Source organism: Mustela lutreola, chromosome 1 (genome assembly GCF_030435805.1).
Source record: "Mustela lutreola isolate mMusLut2 chromosome 1, mMusLut2.pri, whole genome shotgun sequence".
NCBI classification, from domain to species: domain Eukaryota; kingdom Metazoa; phylum Chordata; class Mammalia; order Carnivora; family Mustelidae; genus Mustela; species Mustela lutreola.
Window position 1 is genome coordinate 125,376,048 of NC_081290.1, and position 23,202 is coordinate 125,399,249.

General features: G+C 39.4%; 1 protein-coding gene across 5 annotated transcripts in view; it reads left to right on the plus strand.

Annotated features, from left to right (window-relative positions):
* The window catches only part of LRAT (lecithin retinol acyltransferase), a 134,697-nt gene that overhangs the window by 101,772 nt on the left and 9,723 nt on the right, over positions 1 to 23,202 (plus strand). For 2 of the 5 annotated variants that reach the window (XM_059173633.1, XM_059173609.1), the window contains exons 2-3: positions 17,846 to 17,951; positions 22,977 to 23,156. The gene's annotated coding sequence lies outside the window, so the exon portion shown is untranslated. Of the gene's footprint in view, positions 1 to 3,623; positions 3,720 to 17,845; positions 17,952 to 21,690; positions 23,157 to 23,202 lie in introns of those variants that run through there. The other 3 variants (XM_059173624.1, XM_059173613.1, XM_059173642.1) reach the window with 3 other exon arrangements.

Sequence of the window (23,202 nt, forward strand, 5' to 3'; positions counted from 1 at the left end):
TGAGCCGAAGGCAGAGGCCTAAACCACTGAGCCACCCAGGCGCCCCCAGAATACTTTTTTTTTCAGAATATCTTTTACAATAAGAAAATATCTTTAGCAAAGGAAATCATTAAAACCACTTCTTTTTGAGAGTTGTTTTGGGGTATTTAAAAATACTTTGAATTATTAAAGTGCATAATTTGGAATCTGTTTTTTATTGGTATTAGAATAAATTTTTGAGAATGGAAAGTAAAAGCTACTGGAGGAAAAGTTAGAAATTTTTATTTAATCTATGAGAATTAAAGAGATTATGTTAAGATGTCTTAGTTTCTAGGGGTGCCTGGGTGGCTCAGTGGGTTAAGCCTCTGCTTTTGGTTCGGATCATGGTCCCAGTGTCCTGGGATCAAGCCTCACATCGCATCGCATCGGGCTCTCTGCTCAGCAGGGAGCCTACTTCCCTTCCTCTCCCTCTGCCTGCCTCTCTGCCTACTTGTGATCTCTGTCTGTCAAATAAATAAATTAAATCTTTAAAAAAAAAGTCTTAGTTTCTAAAAGTATACTTTTTAAGTTTTATGTTAGGTGGAAAGATTCAGTCAGCTGTCTTTTCGCACACATTGTGAATGTCATTTATGAATAGTTATTCATAGTAATTAAATAAACGTATTTTAGGAAAATTTACATTTTTCAGGTTTCTAAATTTTTTTTAGTTTTATTCCTTGAGAAAAACAAAGCAAAACTTTTGCCACCAAAGAAATTAATTTGCATCATAATGGAAGTGTTTAGTCAGAAAAGGCAAGCCTTATATATTCTCACTTTTCAGTTTATTTCAGTGAATATTCAGTGTTTAAATAAAGTAATAAAGTACATTTCCTAAGAATGTAATAGTTCCTTAACAATGCAACATTAAATCAAATTTAATCTTGTGGTGTAAGTCAGACACAGTTACAGATTTATGCTCACATCTGTCTTTCTATAGGAGGTAGTTATTTTGAAGCCTGCACCACCTAAACCCACCCACACTTCGAATATTTAAGCAGATGCGTTATATTAATTGATCTGGAAGGATGTTGTTAGATCTCCCAGTTCATCTTCACCCTCTCATCCTACCCCCTTTGTTATTTGTAGGATGCCTGAGATAAGAGCCATTTGTACTAGGGACTAAAATACTAATTATCTTGTGTAATTCCAATTTAGTACTCATTTAAAAATTGCCCTAATCAGTTGGACTAACTAACACCAGTAGCATGGGTTGCCAACTTTAAACATCACTCCAGAATACAATGATTTTAAAATAGTATGGCCATTATCAGTATTGGATAATGGAATCTATACTTGAAGAACCAAATTCTAGGAAACGTGTAGACGTCGAAAAGCGATTTCTGATTCCGTGAACCAGAGAAGCATATGGCCACCACATGGTCAGTAATACAGTCACTCACCAGCTCCCTCAACACACACACACACACACACACACACACACACACACACACAAAGAGTGCTGCAATTTTCCTGAGAACAAAGAACCTGTTTTGTCATTCTTCCTAATAAACTCATGTTTCCTATCAGTACAGGGAACATCACACAAAGCATCTCTCTGAATGTTTTTGAGTGACTTCATGCTTAGATTGGTTCATAAAGGGTTAGGGTTTTCTTTGTATAACCTCATTTCCTGGGTGTGCTCAATCACCAGGAAATCCTAAAAGTTAGAATACATTCAATTTAAGATCTTTATTTTCTGGGCAAGTAAAATTGAAGAAAAATTATATCCTTTCTTTGGAGTCATCTGGTAACCTAAGAAGGAAGGAGTAAATATGTTTCTAGTTGCTTTGAACAAACCCATATGCTGCCAGTCTTTACTAATACTAGCCAATGAGAGAGTTGGATTTCACTAGTGTATTCTGAGATGTGCTCTGATCATCTGTTGTTTCTATAGCTAGGTTCTGTGCAGATACATTTCCTTTTTTGTATTTTCATTTCATACTTTCCAAAGACTATCTATGATCAATTGATACAATTCTTTTTCTCTAAAATTCACCGATAGTAATTTAGCCAAAACAAACAGGAAATTCTTCTGGAAGTCTGATCTCTAATGAATTCTGAAACTAAGCTCAGCATATTAAAGGAAGTAATTAAGAAGGCACCCCATTGTGTTTAGAGATGTTAACTAATATGTGTTTAGGTCAGCTAAAACAGAGAATTTTTCTATTTTTATGAGCTTTTGTCAAATTTAAGGTATGTTACATTTTAAAACAGAAATTTAAAAGACTTTATTAGTGGAAACATTACTCTATTAATATATTTTTAATTATTCTTCATGTCAGTTAAGATGTCTTTTTGAAACAAATGGCCTAGATATGCCAGTAAAATACCTGTTCAATTTGGAAAAATAATGAGAATAAATATCACAGGTATTTTTCCAGTTAACTGTGGGTGGTGTGTGTGTGTGCATGTGCACATGCACACAAAGGCCATATAACATACCAGCCACATAATAACCATTAACTGAGAAAGACTTAGAGGTCATCTGATTCATTACCTTACTCAGAAAGGGCTGCTCCTATTATTACTTCTGGAACATGGTTGGCTAATGTTTTTCTTATCTCTTGCTCTTACACTTTGTTTTTCTTTGTTGCAGTCCTAGTCATAACCAGCCTTTATTATAGTGCTCACTATTTGCCAAGCACTGCTGCACTTTTCATGTACTGATTCCTGTAACCCTTAGAGCGACTCTCTTGAATATTCCTTTAAATTCCTTTCTTCTCTTGCTTCTCACTGAACTCAGCTCTGACTTTAAATGAATCTCCTCTCTTTCTTCTTATATTTTCATCTCCATGCTTCCTTTTTACTCTTTTTCTTTTTCTGCCCTAGTCCCCTTTTTGGGTCACCACTCCATCTTCTGCCATTTTTTCCCTTCTTCTATCCCCCTTTTCCAGCATGTTTACCTTTCCTAAAATCCTTAGCTGGCCATCTTTCCGGGGCCCTGAGCTCTCAAGGTATGAGAGTGAGTGCTCAGGATATCGAAGCCTGAGCCACGCACTTGTTCCCATCTCTTTGGGGGCAGAAATCTAATGGGCTTGCAAGGAACATTTGCAATGAATGGTGCACCGTGCCAGTTTAGGTCCAGAGATAATCTCTCAGTCAGTTAGATTGCTATTCAGATTTGCAGTTTTGTGAGAAATAAAAGCCCACTCTCTCTGATAAGTATTTCAAGTACGTTCTTCCCAGCAAAGCTCTTTTAGAGCAGTGCTTAAGAAATTTTGAGCTTGCATCAGTCACCTGAAGGGCTTGTTAAAACACATTGCCAAGCGCACCCCTTTCTGCAATGGAAATTGGACATTGGCAATTCTGACTAATTAGGCGGACGCTGCCCCGTGCACAGGTCACTGTTGCAGGAGCACTGCTTTGCGGTTCTTTTCATTTTTCTAATCTCTAAAGAATCCTAATCTCTAACTTAAATGATACTTCACACCAACTCCCTGTATTCTTCTATCTTTGGAAATGAACTTTAGACAATCCCTGTAGAGTGGCATTCAGTCCTTAGGTTATTTTCTTGTGGCTAAATACAAAACTCTTCAGCTTTTTATAAAATCAATGCTGTAAATCATTCATCACTGTTAATTGCTCTCTTTCATTTCTCCTACCAGTGATCCGCATCATCCTCCAGTTGAAGATATGCAAAGCTAACTTAATAATCTACATAGTGTTTACATTGAAAAGAGACTTGTCTAATATAGACTTTGGTATGTGGGTTAACTTTTTTGGTATGTAGCTTCTATGTATTGTGTTTATTAATGTAGATGTAGGGGTGTGGGGGGGCACCAACATCCAATATACTGTGAAAAGTGAGCTTGTGATACAAAATATTTAACGTATGGATCTAACACTTGAGTTGCTTTGAAGCTCTTTCGGAATATTAAACAAAACAATAGTATGACAACAAAACAAAATCACAGAGAAATAGAATTTTTAGAACTGGAGTGGACCAGTTCTAAACATCAAGCCTCGAGTAGTGGTACAAAATTGAAACAGCAATTCAAGGGGAAATGGTTCAGTCAATCATGCTTAACTGAGAAAAGAACGACCTTGCTAATAACTGCTCATTTGTGTATCGGTACCCATACATACATAGTTTCCATCTATGCCATTGCTTGTTACATACCACCTTTTGGTAATCATTGGTTGCATATGGCCTGTCTTCAACTACCATGGAAGGCCCTCCAAGGCAGAGATGAGGTCTCACACCTCTTCATATTTCCAACACTTGCTATAATATATGTTCCCAACTTACTATTGATTAAATAAGTGAAAGTGAACATAGGACATACAAGAGCTGGTATCTACAAGGGTCATTGAGTTGGTTTTATAAAGCCTTCCAGGTAATTTCACATCAGCCACATTAAAGATCCTTGTAGGAGGTAGCATCTAAGCCCAAGCACCATGTCCTGCATGTAGACGGACCTCATTAGCATATTTTGAGCCATATCAGTTGATTCAATAGCATTATTTTTAAAAGTCTAATTGACCCACTGAGGTTCTTTCAGCACTTATTAATTCACTTGTTCCTCCTCATAACCTAATGATACTGGGAAGATGGTGCAGCACACAATGAAGAAATAATTTACCTAAGGTCATGGTAGTCTAGCCAGGATTCAACCAGGCAGTGTAGCTCCCAGGTCTGTGCTTTTGATGACAAGACTACATTACCCTACCCCTCCCAAAGCCATGCCCATCACAGTCTTCATCTCTGCAAGGAGGTGACACTCTCCCTTACGTTATTTCTTTTAGCAGAGTTAGACATTTTTGTTTCCAAGGTGTAACAGGATGTATGGTACATGTGGGTTTGAGGCTTTACCTTGATCTAGCATTGACATGTTTCCAGTGATCCAAATTTTAATACTGTGAATATCATGAGCTTAGTTTGATGCTGGTTTGAACAGGATATTGAAACATATTTTTTTAAGTATCTGGTAAAATGTTTTTATTGTTTTTAAATATTAAAATTAATGTTTTGATTCTTTATTATCTGAAGTTTAGTTATTTTTGTAATTGTTGACCCTATTCAGGATCTCCCTGCCTGCAACAATGTATCCCTCTTTTGCATTATTTCTTTTCTCAGAGTTGGACATTATTGCTTCCAAGATATAATGGGATGTGTGGTACATGTGGGCTCGAGACTTCACCTTCATCTTGTACTAATACATTTAAAGCGATTCAACTTTAAAAAATAGGAATCAGTCTTGGCCAACATTTCATCCTTCTTTTGAGAACATTATTCTCTTGTCACACATGACCCTGGATTGTTATAGAAGACTGGTCTACATTCTGCAAGGCAGAAATATCTGTCTAGTAAATCAGGAAATAGATAAAAGGAGTCTGGGAGAATTCTGTATCCCCTGAAATACATGAGCAGGCTTTTCTTTTTTAATATAATTGCATTAATTATAAGAGTATGATTAATAACAGTTCTTATATAATTTTCAATCTTTTAACTAAGATTATATGTAGAAGGAAAAAATGGGTCAAATTTATATTCATTCACTAACTTACAAAGGAAATAGTAGCCTAGGACAGGTTCTCTTATTTAAAATTAATCTTTGCTTAAAGTAACACGTTTAGAAATTTCTCTTAAACATGGATTTTATTCATTTGAGTAATAATGAATGTATTTTAAAAATATTTTATACATTTACTTGAGAGAAAGAGAGTGTGTGTGTACACAAGCCTGCAAGAGCATGGGAGAGGGGTAGAGGCAGAGGGAGAGAGACAAGCAGACGCCCAGCTGAGTGTGGAGCCCTACCTGGCTGGATCCCAGGACCCTGAGATCATGATCTGAGCTGAAGCCAGACACTTAACCAAGAAGCCACCCAGATGCCCCATGAATATATTTAATACTGTGTAAAATTGGTAGCTGTAATCGCCCAGTGAAAAAACAAAATCAAAGTCTAGTTGTTTGACTTGCTCAGAGTAAAAAATCTAAGAGGAAATAATAATCCTCCCTGATACCAGTCTCATGATTAACATAAGATATGCTATAAAATTAATATAAGGAAAAAAATGAAAAATTGTTTTAAAACATGGACAGTGAAGCTATCTTCTGTCAGTCTTAAATCTAGGACAAATATTGAATATATAAATTATTATATCAGTGCCTATACAATAAATCATGATATTCTGCATCCATAATAATTGTATTGCTTTTATATATTCTTGCATAGTTGCAATTATATTAATTTTTCCACATCATTATTCAAGAAATTAATAAAAATAATGTTTAAAATATTAGGAAAATAATTTGTTACTAGAGGACAGGTATCTATACTATACTCAAGCAGTCGTAACCATATCCATCTACCTTTCCCTTTTCATTTAACTTCCTCATTTCTGTTTCTCCTTTCACGGATACATATCTTGGTCAAAATACCCCTCAATAAGGGTGGCTTAGTGGGTTAAAGCCTCTGCCTTCAGCTCGGGTCATGATCCCAGGGTCCTGGCATGGAGCCTCGAATCAGGCTCTCTACTGAGCAGGGAGCCTGCTTCCTCCTCTCTCTCTGCCTGCTTCTCTACCTACTTGTGATCTCTGTCTGTCAAATAAATAAATAAAAGTCTTTAAAAAAAAATACCCCTCAACCACAATACTCATAATACCCCTGTGACCCGCCCCATTCAGATCTTCTCTGAATGACTTCCATGCATGTTTGTGCACATGCTTGTGGTCATTAGTGAATCTTCCCTGTGAATCTTCCCTGGTCATTAGGGAATCTTCCCGGTGAATACTCCCATGAACTATCTATTGAGATTGTCTGACTTTAGCATATACTTTGTGGTATGCAGCTTTGTCCATGCTCAAAGACTAAAGCTTGAAGGCAAAAAATCTTAGGGGAAAAAAATAACATCTTTATACCAGCCCTCACGATTAACATAATATGTGCTGTGTATAGACCTCTTGCTTTCTACACCAATTTTGCACCCTGGGCAAACAGTTTTGAATTTTAAGGCTGATGGCAGTATGCCAGTGCTGGGGCTGATGCTATAGCAAAGAAACTGGAAGGATGATTTTGTACGTTAAAATGCACGTTTTACCATGGCATAAGTCTTCTTCAGCTGTCAATGAAACAGTGGGGAAAATCAACTTAGGATTGGTGGAAGCCCGTTGCTTATATGTAGGGCATCATTACCACTGCTGACACTTGGGAAGACAGACCAGTCACTGTAAGGATGGTGGCTGGAAGAAACTTTGGCTATACTCTAAGCAGAGCTTTTTGAAGAGGGATTGCTAATATACAGCATTAGACATGCTTGCCCATAAGCACCGTTGTCAAGGACATGCTTTTAACCTTTCATCCATGATGTGTATTTAAAATGCCTTTCAGTTTTACAAGGACCCCTATGGGGCTAGATTAGTGGTATCAGGATAAACTTATGGTTTTTGGTATGTAAAGACAGACATGGAAATAAATATAGATTAAAATGTATGTGGGCATGAATATACATGCGTATGTGTATACCCTTTTTTTTTTCTGTCAGCCGAGAGGGCCTAGGAGCAGTTGTAATGAATTTCCCAAGTATCCAGATTTTTATTTCTAAATACATTCTACACTAGGAGTAACAAGGGCTGTGTGGATAAATGGTTAATTAAGGATTGGGGTAGGAAAGAAAAGATAAGCTTGGAACACCTTGTGGTGGCAAAAAGTGGAGAAATGTTCAAAGAATGAGAGAAAAATCCAAAGAATACACAAGCCAGTCTGAAGGAGCTCCTGCAAGACAAACTTGTAATAATTTGACCATCAAAATAAATAACATATTAATGGGTTATAATCCACTGGATAAGAATATGATGAGGCCCAAAATAATATTAATAAGTAGGGGAGAATAGAAAGCTTTTCCTTATGATAGAAATCTAATTTCTTACTGTAGAAAGGATGGTGAAAATGGGAAAATTAACATTTGGTAGTATTTTGGATTCCTAGACCAAGTTTCAATGGGGCAAGATTGGAGTACAGTTTTCATTCAACACCAACAATTCTCTGAACACCAAGTTCAAATGGGTATCCTACAATTCAATTCAATTCTGACTCCATCTACCTGGAGATAGCAAACCAGGACACAAAAACCTAGAGATAGATACAGGTTATGGGCTCAGTTCTATGGGACTATTCCCTTCCACCCCTACATCAGATGCTAGTCTAAAGCTTAGTTAATTACCTGTACTTCTGATTGATTGGTTATAAGTGAGAATTTCCCATAATTCCTTCCTTGGGTTTGACTGATTTGCTAGAGCAGCTCACAGAACTCAGGAAACCCATTTATTCACTAGATTACCTATCTGTTGTAAAAGGATACAACTCAACAATTAATCGAAGAAGAGATGCATAGAGCAAGGTGTATGGGAAGACACTGGAACTTCTGGGCTCCTTCTAGGAGTGGCAGTCTCCCTGCATCTCAAGGTGCTCACCAACTTGGAAGTTCTTGGAACCCTGTCCCTTGGAGTTTTTAATGGGGGCTTCATTACATAAGCATGGTTGATTAAATCACTGGCCATTGGTGACTGATTTAACCTCTAGCCCTTCCCCTCTCATTGGAGGTCAGGGGAATGGGGCTGAAACTTGGAACCTTATAATTATATGGTTTGTTTCTCTGATGGCAACCCCCATCCTTAGGTGATCTAGAGGCATTACAAAAGTCACCTCATTAACATAACAAAAGACACCTTTATTGCTCTCATCACTTAAGAAATTCCAAAGGTTTTAGGAGCTTTGTGTCAGAAATGGAAGGAAGACCAAATATAATTCTTATTATCAATCACAACATCCCAGGCAACAAGCTTGGTAAGAACTGATTCAAGCAATGGATGCTAAAACTGTGTTAGAAAGTTAGACATCACCAAGACATAGAAACAGTCCCAAGTGAACAAAGTTAGCATCACTAGCATTAGTGCCTTGCAGGCTGAGACCACCGGGAACACACCTGTATTGAACAAGCTGGGATTATGAATGGTGGTGGTAAGGAAGAATGCACCCCATGGGAAACCATGAGGCAGTCCAGTGAGAGGGTGTTAGGTAACTCTGGAGAGGGGTAAAGAGAACAGTTCTGGATCAGAAGCTATCAGGAATTGTGGACAACCCTATCACTGGCTACCTCCGAAAATCTTATGCTGAAGGAGGAAAGGATGGGCTAAAGAGAGAGCTGCAATTGGAAAAGCAGCCACAGGCATACATATTTTAGCCAGGAGAAAGGAAGGATTGGCCATTTGTGCAATGATGACAGTGTTCATTGTTTTGTCTGTATTCAGACATGATAAGGGAGGGGTCTTGTCACAAGGTCCCAGAGTGGCCTTGACGAATATTGATGTTCTGTGAAGTAGTTTATGTTCAACACAAGAACGCCAAGGCCGAGCTCCGGGTGCCAGTGTCTCTCCTAGCAACCCCAAGGCCTGGCCTGTGGCATTTTCAGATGCCAGGTGTCAGGGACTGCTTTTCTCTTTCCCGATAGTAACCCATTAACCAGAATTGACTAAATCAATATCACGCCCCTCCTGATATGAAAAGGAAAACAACAGTATTCTTGTGGCATTTCTGCCAAAAATGCATACCCTAATCAAGAGAAATATCAGACACATATGGGTCAATATGCTATAAAAGAGTGGGTCTGCGTTCCTCAAAAATGTCAATGTTGTGAAAGAAGAGATTGAAGAATTGTCCTAGATTAAAGGTGAGCCAACTCTAACAAAGCACTGCAATCAATGAATTGAAATTTTCTTTCACAATAGCAGACATTACTAGGGTAATTGGCAAATCCTAAATAAATTTGTAGTTTAGATCACTGTAGTGATGTTAATTTTCTGATTTTGATAATAATACCATGATATTTTAGGAAGGACGTTGAAGAATTTAGGGATAAAGGGACATCACATCTACAACTTACTCTCAAATAGTTCAGAAAAAACATATATATATATATATATATGTGTGTGTGTGTGTGTGTGTGTGTGTGTGTGTGTGTGTGTATAGAGAGAGAGAAAGGATAAAGCAAAATTTGGAAAATATGGGTGGAGAATACATGAGAATTCTTTACATAATTTTTGCAACTATTTGTAATTATATCAGAGGTTGAAAGAAAATATACCATCTCTTCCCTTTTACAAATGCTTTTCTTTTTTGAGTAAAGGTTATCTTGCATGAGGGTGAATTCAGCCTTGGTGTTTCACTCACTACATTTTTTTTTTTTTTTTTTAAAGAGAGAGGGAGCATGAGCAGGGAGGGACAGAGAGAATATTAAGCAAGTTCCACACAGAGCCTGACACAGGCCTTGATCTCACAACCCTGAGATCATGACCTGAGCCTTATTAATCAGGAGTCAGCAACACCAACTGAGCCATCCCGGCACCTCTCACTCAGGGCGTTCTTGAGTAAAAGATCTATTTATATGTGTATTTACATCTAAATCCTTTCTTAATTTTCTATGTCTATAATAAAGCTGGCATGAGATTTTCTTGGGAGGAAACCACTTCCTTTTTTTTTTTTTAAAGATTTTATTTATTTGACAGAGAAAGATCACAAGTAGGCAGAGAGGCAGGCAGAGAGAGGGGGAAGCAGGCTCCCTGCTGAGCAGAGAGCCTGATGTGTGTGGGGCTCGATCCCAGAACCCTGAGATCATGACCCAAGCCGAAAGCAGAGGCCTAACCCTCTGAGCCACCCAGGTGCCCCAGGAAACCACTTCCTTTAGCAGCCCTTTTGTGGCAAAAAATTTTATAGTTTATCTTTTCTTAATTCTATAGATATGGATTGTTAGAAATATATGTATTGAACTTTGTGTTGAACAGTTCTCTTGGTGGTGGAAGCACCACCTCACTGAGGAGCAATCCACAGGTGAGCTCCTAAACCCTGAATGACCTCCCTGTTGTGTCATTTCCATGTGTTGTTGACATAGCCCATATCAACAACATTCTATGAAATATAACATATGCACTAATACTACAGAATTTCCCCCTTCAGAATGAGGAAAAACCTAGGAGGGAAGGCTCTTTGGAGAACTTGATGCAAAACAGTTATCTTCATTATGAATGTTGCTTAGAAAACTTGCATCTCAAAATTGAAGAAAACAGTTCATATATGATTGCATCTTGAAGTAAAGAGTAATTGGTATTCTGTGGACTAAGGAAAGCCATTATTTGAGGCAAATAAAATTTGTATATATTATCGTTGTCTAGAACCGACTGAAGCCATCCATGTACTATGGAACTGGGTTGAAGTATGCCAGCGTCATCCTAAGAAGGAAGTCAAATCAGTAACTAGTTCAGCCCAGTGTATATCACTTAGTCTTAAAATTTGCTTATTACTTTGAAACACTGCTATGTTTAGATCTTCTTAATGATCATTGATAACTAGTGGTAGCTACGTAATTTTTTTTTAAGATTTTATTTATTTATTTGACAGAGAGAGATCACAAGTAGGCAGAGAGACAGGCAGAGAGAGAGAGAGAGAGAGAGAGAGGAGGAAGCAGGCTCCCTGCTGAGCAGAGAGCCCGATGCGGGACTCGATCCCAGGACCCTGAGATCATGACCTGAGCCAAAGGCAGTGGCTTAACCCACTGAGCCACCCAGGCGCCCCAGCTATGTAATTTTTAATAAAAGTGTTGTTACCAAATCTGTGTAGTGGGAGTTTCTTGTAAGTTCTCACGTATATATGCACGAGTCATCTTACCAGGACTCCAGTGTCAACCTCACTGAGCCCCATTAACTTTTGTCAATGACCTGGGGTTTGGCAGAATTGCAAAGAAGAACAGCTTCAAACAAGGTGGTCCTCAAGGTGTGAGGGCCACTTACCTGAAAATCACTTGGGGTGCTCGTTAGAATGAAGCTTCCGGCCACCTCAGACCTGTTCAGTTGGAGGCTCTTGAAAGGAGGCTCCAAGGAAGTGATGCTGAGGTATCTCACATGGGAAAAACATTCTCAGTAAAACTTGCCTGAAAGGAAATTTGTAACAGTAAGTGTACTTTATACTCTTTTACTTCTCTCATATTTCTTACCACATCGAATACTTAGTATCTCAAACATGAGAAACCATTGAAATGATTTTATTTGATCTAAATTTTAGGAGGCTAAGAGTACATAAATTATCCTAAATGCAGCTTCTCTGTAGCTCCGCTCTTTTTCAGTCTATCACTTGAATTATCTGAGGCTCATAAAGCCATTCTTTTTTATTTTTTTATTTTTTTTATTTTCAGCATAACAGTATTCATTTTTTTGCACCACACCCAGTGCTCCATGCAATCCGTGCCCGCTATAATACCCCCCACCTGGTACCCCAACCTCCCACCCCCCCGCCACTTCAAACCCCTCAGATTGTTTCTCAGAGTCCATAGTCTCTCATGATTCACCTCCCCTTCCAATTTCCCCCAACTCCCTTCTCCTCTCTAACACCCCACGCCATTCTTTTTTTTTTTTTTTTTTTTTTTTTTTTTTTTTTTTTTTTTTTTTTTTTTTTTTTTTAAAGATTTTATTTATTTATTTGACAGAGAGAAATCACAAGTAGGCAGAGAGGCAGGCATAGAGAGAGAGAGAGAGAGGAGGAAGCAGGCTCCCTGCTGAGCAGAGAGCCCGATGCGGGACTCGATCCCAGGACCCTGAGATCATGACCTGAGCCGAAGGCAGCGGCTTAATCCACTGAGCCACCCAGGCGCCCACCCCACGCCATTCTTAAGCTTCCGTTATCAGTTAAAGGAAAGAAGTGGAAAGTTGCTAAAAACAACTCACCTGTTCAGCTGTGCTTTAGTCTAAGCCAGTAACCTATGGGATGAGGATAAGCAGAAGGAAAACATATCTGAAACTAAACTCATTTTCTTTCTTCCATAAGCCCGTTCTTATTCTTCCCTTCCTCCTCTTACTGTTGGTCCAATTGCTCCAGTAAGGAACTTGAGAGTCATGCCTGGGCCCACTGTACTCCTCTTACCACTCCTACCACCCCCAATACAACCAGGTTACCAGTCTTGGCAGTTTGTCTCCAGTATTATCTTTCATCTTTTTAACATGCCTTTCCATCTCATCCCCCTCCCCACATCTTACTCTAGCTCTCTTCCCTGGACCACCACATGGCCATCCAACTGGTCTCTGCCTCCAGTTTCTCTCCCTTCTCCCTTCAATCCATTCTGCATCCTGCCTTCAGAATTACCTTGGAGCAAATCACTCCTGTTCTTGTAAGCCTGCACTGGTTCTCTGCTGCCTCTGCAGTGAAGCCTGAAGTCCCAGCAAGGCATGGGAGGCCTTTGCAACCTGGACCCCACAAAGTGCCAGTGGAAGTTCTAACCTCTCTGAGAGAAGCGTACACCTTATATTCTAGTAGAACTAGCAAATTATACCAAAGGCTTTTTAAAAAATCTTGCCTTTATTCATGCTATGCCTTTGCCTGGCCTCTTGGCACCAACCAGGTTCACCTGTGTACCTGGCAAACTCTCATTGGGGTCTTGACTCCTTGTGGTACAACTTAGGTGCTTCTCCTTCTCTCACTGTTCTTGCCCCAATTAAAAACGATCGTTCTGGGGTGCCTTCATGGTTCAGTGGGTTAAGACCTCTGCCTTGGGCTCGGGTCATGGTCCCGGGGTCCTGGGATCGAGTCCCATGTCAGGCTTTCTGTTCAGCAGGGAGCCTGCTTCCCCCTCTCTCTCTGCCTTCTTGTGATCTCTCTCTGGTCAAGTGAATAAATAGAATCTTTAAAAAATAAATAAACAAATAAATAAATAAATAAAAATGATCGCTCCCTTGGAAGTGTCCCAGCACCGTTAGTGCCTGTGACTGTTCAGTGCGCCACACTGAACTATGGAAGTTTTATTCAGGTCTGTCTGTTCCCTACCTAATGGCTCTGTGTTTCATTAGGAAGGGGACTAAATCTCATTTATTGTGGTATTTCTGGGTGCCCATACAGAACTTGAGACTCACCTGGAGAACAACATCATTTGTTGAAGTGGATTAGAGATTAGAATTCTCCCATCCCCATTTCTAGAATTTTCTACTACCCTATGGATCTTTGCTGCCTCTTGCAAATTTTCCTGCATGCTATGGGAAATCAATAGATTATTGAATGTGTTCCAGAAAGAAAACTCATTTCTTGAGTTCTTACTAGGTCTTAAAGGAACATATACATATTAATTTTTTAATCCTTACAACAACCTTATGAAGTATCCATCATTTTTATTAGCATTCTCATTTGAAAGTGGAGATAACTCAGACCAGAGGAGTTAAACCACTTGCCCAAGGTCACATAGCTATAAATAAAAGAGCCAGGATTTAAACCCAGGCAGCCTGGCTACAGAGTAGACATGCTTAAACATTCATCCCATTTTCATTCTCATTACATGAGAACTATGGACAGTCCACAAATTTGCCTAGCCCTTTCTTTTGACCCATTGGTCTGATCCAGGCCCCCTGGGGTTCTTAATTATTTGGGAGAAACAAATATAGGCTTTTTCAGAAATAGGCAAATATTATAAGTATGTACATTTCATCTAATCCATTTGGCTATAAAAGCATGGAAACATTTTATTGATATGTACAATTTTTGGATATATAATCTGTAATTTAAAATTAGTTAAATATAACATAAATTATGTTAATATTTCATTATTTTATGACATTTTCAATTTTATAAATTTGACATTTGGCTAATGAAAAAATACCAAAATGTATTACTTACATCTTTCTCAAAAAGGTATGGATGGAATTTTAGGGTCAAAAGGACTTTGAGGTTCACTCAGAAAGATGACTCTATATCCAACATAATACAATTTTTAAAAAGCGAAAATAAACTTTGGGGACTTCATCAAAATCAAAAGCTTCTGCACAGCAAAGGAAACAGTCAAAAAAAACAAAGAGGCAACCCACGGAATGGGAGAAGATATTTGCAAATGACAGTACAGACAAAAGGCTGATATCCAGGATCTATAATGAACTCCCCAAACTCAACACACACAAAACAGGCAATCATATCAAGAAATGGGCAGAAGATATGAACAGACACTTCTCCAATGAAGACATACAAATGGCTATCAGACACATGAAAAAATGTTCATCATCACTAGCCCTCAGGGAGATTCAAATTAAAACCACAATGAGATATCACCTTACACCAGTTAGAATGGCCAAAATTATCAAGACAGGAAACAACACGTGTTGGAGGGGATGTGGAGAAAGGGGAACACTCTTCTACTGTTGGTGGGAATGCAAGTTGGTGCAGCCTCTTTGGAGAACAGTGTGGAGATTCCTCAAGAGATTAAAAATAGAACTTTCCTATGACCCTGCAATTGCACTACTGGGTATTTACCCCAAAGATACAGATGTCATGAAAAGAAGGGCCATCTGTACCCCAATGTTTATAGCAGCAATGGCCATGGTCGCCAAACTGTGGAAAGAACCAAGACGCCCTTCAACGGACCAATGGATAAGGAAAATGTGGTCCATATACACTATGGAGTATTACGCCTCCATCAGAAAGGATGAATACCCAACTTTTGTAGCAACATGGGTTGAGTGAAATAAGTCAAGCAGAGAGAGTCAATTATCATATGGTTTCCCTTACTTGTGGAGCATAACAAATAGCATGGAGGATATGGGGAGTTAGAGAGGAGAAGGGAGTTGGGGGAAATTGGAAGGGAAGGTGAATCATGAGAAAAACAATCTGAGGGATTTGAAGTGGCGGGGGGGGGGAGGTTGGGGTACCAGGTGGTGGGTATTATAGAGGGCACAGATTGCATGGAGCACTGGGTGTGGTGAAAAAATAATGAATACTGTTATGCTGAAAATAAATTTTAAAAAAATTTAAAAAAAGAAAAAAAAAAGGAATAATCTTGAAATATTAACCAATAAGATTTAAGGTTTCTCAGCTAATTCAAATAAATGTAACTTCATAATAAAATTGTAAGTTTTAGATAAAATTAAGTGGGAGTTCTATTTAATGCCCACTGTGAACTTAGAACACATACGAATACTTAGTTTAAATCAAGAATGATGCATTTCTAGATAATATTGTTAAAATGAGGTTGTTTGAAGTCACGTTTTTGGTCAATAATCTTGGCAATACACTTTTCTTTTAAATATCAATAATTACTCTTTCTTATTTATTCTTCCTGAGTTTGGCATCCTGAGAAAAGAAAAAAATTGATAGCTATTCTACATTGAAAGATTAAATAAGTAGAGAAAAATCTTGAAGAGTTCTTCTATTTAATCTATAAAGTAAAATACTGGATAAATAATAATTATAATTACTATTATTATTATTTTTTTTTTGAAGTAGACTCCAACTCACAACCTTGAGATCAAGACCTGAGCTGAGATCAAGAGCCAACCAGACATCCCAAACATCTGGTTAAATTATAATTGTTATTTTTTCTTTTGAAAGACAAAACCCAGAAATTGTTATTTGAAAAACAAATGGTACAGTCATAAAAGACATACAGTAGTCCCCCTTATCTCCTGGAGATAGTTTCAAGACGCCCAGTGGATGCCTGAAACCACAGATACTGCCAAACCCTCTCTATATTACATTTTTTTCCTATACATACATAACTATGATAAAGTTTAATTTATAAAATTAAGTGCAGTATGAGATTAACAATTACTAATGATAAAACAATTACAACAATAAACTGTAACAAAACTTATGTGAATGTGTTTTCTCTCAAAATATTGTACTGTACAATATTGTATCCACCCTTCTTCTTCCTCCTCTTATGATGATGTGCGAGAATAAAAAGCCTACCTGAGGAGATGCAGTGAGGTAGAAGACACAGACATCGTGACGTAGTGTTAGTCTACTAATAACCTTCTGAGCGAGCATATGTCAGGAGGAGGATCATCTGCTTCCAGACTGTGATTAACAGTGAATAACTGAAACCAAATGAAGCAAAACTCAGATGCGCGGTGGGCGCTGTATGAGAAAATCTGGGTCCTCTCATCAAAAGTAAAAACAAGGGCTGAAAGAGCCATCCTTTGAGGAAACAGAGTTTAGATTGTCATCTTATATTTGACTTGGCAGTGAGGCATGCAGGATGACTATTTCTAACTATTGCTAGATTGAATTCTAGAAAGTTCAGAACACGAAGAGTCAATGAGAATCATCAGCAGGGAAGGTACTGGATGCTGTCACCACTTTTGTACATGAGTTGACAGGACATGAGTTGAACCAATTTACTTAGAATCGCAAAGTAGGTTGTGACAATGTTTTGGGTGGTATTGGACTGAATGTAGGAAATTTACTAGTGATGTCAAGGATGTCGAAGTTTGGCTAAATCTTTGAGCTTGGCATCAACATCATTCTATAATGGGTGCCCGATTGGTATAGCCTGCTGACTGACATGGCATCCTGAGGTTCACAGTGTGGCTGGTTTGGTTACTTACCAAATCATCTCACAGGCCACTCCCATGCCAACTGCAGGCCTCCATTCCCAGGTTCCAGATGCATTTAAGATTCTGATTTTCTGGATGCCATCTGATCCATAAAGGTCAGAGCCAATGGGGATGATGCCCTTCAAGGATACCACTGAAAAATATCAGGAACCCTCCCTTCATGATTAGCACCTTCCAGAATTAAATAATAGAGATTAAAAGAAAAACAGGAAAAGAGAAAGTGTAAAAATGTAAGTGTTAGAACATGAAATAGTTATGACCAAAGGGCAAATATCCTGGTTTATTCTTTTTGAAAGTAAAACTAATTGAACATTAAAATTACAGTGATTTCTGATTTAAATTTCTATTGGATGAAAACAATTACACAGGTTTTTAATTCATCTTTAAAGAAAGAGCTACTGAATTTATTTTCTGTGTTAATTCTGTGTGATCCAAGTTCAATTCCACTCATTTGCTTTTTCTCTTTTTTTAAAGTGACCTCTGCATCCAACATGGGGCTTAAACTCAGAACCCAGAGATTAAGAGTCACACGCTCTACTGACTGAGCCAGCCAGGCACCCTCCACTCATGTGCTTTCCAGGTAAAGAATGGGTATAAATAAAATGCAAGTAATCCAACTTAATGGGAAGTCACTGTAGAGGGCAATCAGGATAAAAATCAGTGAACTTAATTCAAACATGAAGGTTTTTGCCTATAGAGAACACAAATAGCCTGGTTCTTAAAGAGAGAGCTGTCCACTTGGACGTCTTCCAGTTAAGAAGTTTGTGACAATTTCAAAATCAAGTTTCCCTTTTTAATAGTTGTTTGAGCTGTTTAGGTATGAGTCAGCTTTAGCTGAACCACACTGAATTTTATTTTAGTGTGAGCTAAGAGTCCAATTACAAAAATACCAGAAGGATATACTTCCTTCCTTCCAAATGCAGTTTAGAAATCAAAGAGGTATCATTCTTTTCAAGAACATACCAATTATATATATGGCTACAAAATACTGGTGAAGCAGTGTATAGTTTCTATACAATGAAACATACATAATCAAAGGAACCCGTGATTATCAGCACCAACTGCTACCAAACTTTTGCCCTGTCTCTCCTGCCCTTTTTATGGAATGACTACTTCACTGGAGTGATTTCTCTCACTTTTTTTTTTTTTTTAAATTCAATGAGGCATTGCATTGTTTAAAGCAGTTATTGTGAATCCTACTTAGATTTTCTAAGTACTGGACAGTGATTTATCTTCATTCTCTGGCAATTACTCCCTGTGAAAATTCACCAAGAACAATGATGAAGACTCTCTGAAGGGCCTGGGTCATCGGATTTTCCTAAGCCCCAGGACCATTCACACTTGGAGGGTTTAGAGAGCATCTCATTCTAACCTGGCTCAAGACACTTCACACATGAGGCCTTCTAGGCCCCAGAAGTCTCAGATCTCACACAGCATCAGATTGGAGCATCTAAAGCTAATCCTGATATTAAGGAAGTTTGGCCTTCAGTAACTTGTCACTATATCCTTAGAATGTCTATGCATTTACAAAGAATTTTTGAAATATAGTGAATAACATGGCATTTATCACTGTTCCCAGTCCTTAGCATTACTGGTGATCACCAATACTGTTCTCTTTGGGTGACAGCAACATCTCATTCCTCTGTATATTTTATATATGAATACAGTGGTGGTATATTTATTTGCCTTTCAAATATGCAACCAAAGACTATTGCTACATTTGCTTTTGTTAACAAATCTGGGTCACCAAATGTTCATATTTACTATTTACATATACATGTTTACATTACATTACATATTACATATTTACATATTTACTATTGCCTTACCATGACAAGTTAAAATTGAAAGGAAGCAAGCGGAAGTTACTAAGAAGTCACATAGTTTGCCAGTTATCGTATTTTGAAATGAAATGCGTTTTACATGTCGTGGGGCATCTTGGAATTTTTAGTCATTCCTTGGTATTATGTCATTTGATCATTTCAAATATGGACCTCTGGGGGTTTTGCATGTTTCGGGAGTCATCTTCAAAGAAAAGACTGGCCTTTATCTCTGTTCTTATAAATTATAAATGGTTTTATTGGTGGTGAGCAGCTGGAGGAGCAGAGCTCTGTGGAAGCTTCCAAATCTCCCCAGTGTAATTCTCCCTAGGCCCACTGTCTACTGACTGTCCCTCTGTGGTTGCACTCAACTCCAGAACAGTTATGTGCCTACTTTCTGCTCACCCAGGAGGGGTCTCTGAGCAAAAGCATATCTTTTGTCGACACTGCGTTCTTGGATAGCTGTGCTGTTACAGCGAAGAGGAAAAGCACCCCTGCCTTACTATGATTCTCTGAAGAATAATGCAAATCATATGATAGACAACACGTTATGTTATGAATGTTGGTATTGTGATACAGTGTTTAATCCTCCAAGCATCCCTTTGAAATATTATTTTAGAAAGATGACATTGAGGCTCAGAGATGACAAGTGACTTGTCTGAATTCATTTAGCTGTAAATGGCACTATAAGGCCTAAACTTGGGATTTTTGCCTCCTTCCTCCATGTCACAGCTGCCTCAATCTGGTATTCATTTATATGAAGATTACTTACTTGAGTCCTGATTCTTGATATTAAATACACATTCTTGGTTTTTTGATCAATCTTCTTATTTTATGGTTAGCAAAACAAAAAAACAAGTAAACAACAACAACAACAACAACAACAAAACCCCTAAATCCTCTCTGGCTGGAACTGAAGCCTTTAATCTTTCTAAAGACAATAGGCAGGTCTGAGGCCCTCATACTAAGGTGCTGGCCAACCAGGAAGGAAGCTGGGGGAAGGAAGTCTTCCTCCCAGGAGGTAATTGATTACTAACACTCTAGTTAGGTAGCACTGAGTGTGGAATCTCCATGAAAAGGAATCTGTCCGTGTCCTCCCCCCCCCCCCCACTTCCAGAGGAAAGTGCACAAAGCCTTTATTCTCCCCACTCCCTTAGAATTAACCAGTTAGGGCTTCCGTGTTCATGGGGCCAGACCTGAGCATTTGTAAGTAAAATCAAGGCAGAAGGATAGCTCAGAAGAAAAACAAATGGTAGGATTATCATTATTTATGTGTCCCCAAATTTAATAATGTTAAAAATCTAACAACAACAAAATCATGCTAAAGAAGGGCAATAATTTTGATGCATGAAGTTTAGAAAACCAAATTCACCAGGCTTAGGGACCAGGGGAAAGAAGGTGTAAGAGGTGAGAAGTCTGGGATCAACTAGGTTCTGCTTCTGAGCCCATGCCCCTGAACAAAACCCTGAACACCTATGTCTAAGGACGTGGAACTACATGGCCTCTCAAGTGCTAGGGCCTTCCTGGTGAGGGAAGACTATTAATCAGAATCTTCATCAGACCTTCCTCACCAGTACAGGAAAACAACTGATGCTAAAAATTAAACCCCCATGGCACTAGAGAAGCAGGGAAATGAAGTCCAAATTAAAAAGAAAAACCATGGGATCTAAGTTTAGGGTTAGGTATTTCATTGAATTTCCAAGGCAAGCATAAACACCACCCGCACAACAGGTACTTAATAAATGAATGGATGACAGGTGAACAAACTGATGGAAGGTCAGTCCTTCCCCAGTGGTGATGGACCTGGGGGCAAAGAAACCTGTAGATGAGTCCTGATCCATACCAACACAGTGAAGGAAGCAAAATTACAAGCCTTTCTTCCTGTGTAAAATGAAGATGATAATTCACAGGGTAATGAGGATGAAGTGAGAAAAAGCTCACTTCAGAGCCCAGCACATAGGAAGCACAGAATTTTGTGATCCTATTGTCTACTCTAAAGACTTCTCTGAGGAACAAGGAGGCTCCAGATGCTAGAAGTTTGTAGGCAGGAAATCTGTTAGCCTTCCACATTTCCACTGGACTCTGCACCTTGTCTCTGAGAGTGGGACCTCTTTCTCCTGGGACCCATGATGGGCTCCCAGGAACCCAAGGGTACCAAGATGAAGCCCACAAGTTCGGTGGGCTTTATGAGGCCCGATTTCAACCCCTTTTGCACAGAAACCCAGCACAGTCTTGGCCTGTACCGCTGGGAGAAACGGGCCCAGCCTTGAGAACTACAGGTGGGGTTGTTCTCACTCTCTACTGGGAGGATAAGGAAGTGGTAACTGAGGCCAGAGTTCCTGAACCTTTCATTGAAGTCTGTATGTTGACCTGGGAAGCCTCAGCTCTTTTAGAATTCCCAGGCCAGACCTGGTGACCCATTTGAATGCATTCAAGGCATTTGCACATGGAGACTTGTTGAAAGTAGCTGACTTTCATACAATCCGGAAAACAAGAGATTTTTCTAGCAACCCATGGGGATGCTCCTTGTTCTAAGTGAATGATTTCTGGTTTAAGGAAGGAGAAATTTTTTTTTAAAGGATGTATTTATTTATTTTAGAAAGACCGAGACAGTGCGGGGCTGGGGAGGGGCAGAGAAAGAGCCTTAAGCAGATCCCACACTGGGGTTGGATCTCAGGACCCAACAACCTCAGCAGAAACCAAGAGTCCCATGCCTAACAGACTGTGCCACTCAGGCACCCCCAAGGAGAAATTTCAAACATCAGATTTTTCGTGGGCCTTTCCTTCTAACAGCATTTTCCCTTCCCAGTTTAGCTAATATTGATGCAGTCTATTAGTGGGAGTGTGACTATTAGCATATAAACACATTTTTGAAGTGTGCCTCTAAGGGAGCAATCAGGAACTGACTGCTCAGCCACAAAAAATAATATACAAGCCTAAGAACGTTGAGAGTTGCCTTTTGTAAAGTAGGGTTACCATGGGGAGGGCAAATCAGTTGAGCCCTCAAGAGCTCATTGGAGGACGCTGCATTTTTTCAGTTGAGAAGCTGCCCAATCTTCCCTAACCACTCCCCGCTTAAGAGGTCTCAGAAGACTTCAAAAACACGGCAAATGGAAATGTGCTGCAGCCTCCTTTGGGTTACCCAGGGCCGAATTTCCTCAGGCGGGGCAGGGGAAACGCAAATCAGCTTGGCACTGCGTATCTTTAACAAAACCCCTTGGGGATGAGGCTGTTGAAGGTCTCGAGGTGATTTCTCCCTAATATTTTTTGCTCTGAAAGAGTTCTCTGTAGTTCTCCGTACTTTTGTCTGCGCAAATTTCCCAGGTGGAGTCAGTCGTAGGCGTTAATAATCCGCATTAGTGACCACCAGAGACGGAAATCGCTAATTACTAAGTCCCCTTTGATCTCCCCCAGCCGTTTGGCTCCTGACACTGGAGGTTCCGGCATCTACGCTTTCTTAAAACTGTACCAGACTAGAGTGTTCAGACGTGCGATCTGCAGTTTAACGTGTGCGCCGAGATCCGGATCAGATTTTTAAGAATTTCCACAGACTCCCCAGATTTTAAAATCCAGCGGCTGAACTGGTGTGCGGCTGGAAGCTAACAAACGCCCACGCGCGCGGGTGTTTGATTAATTTTGGCAGCTGCGTACTTCTGCGCTTTAAATTTTGGGGGGCAGGCTGGGGAAATAAACGATTTAAACTTTCATTGCACTGCCTGTCTCCCCTTCTCCATCGTCTGCTTTCGATTCGGTTGTGGGAAATGGAGTTTTCTTCTCTTTGCTAGAACTCTAATGTGATTCGGGATCATTTGCAAAAATGAACAAAAAAGTCACCGGCAAACGGGACGACTGGGGCAGAACGCTGATGGCAGACCCGGGGTGGGAGAAAAGGCCGGACCTCCGAGGATAATTAGAGGAGACTGCCTCCTCCCCGCCTGGTCTCCATGGTCCCCTTCATCTTCCAGGTAAGATGAATGGCCCTTCATCCATCATCCACAGCCAGCCTCCTCC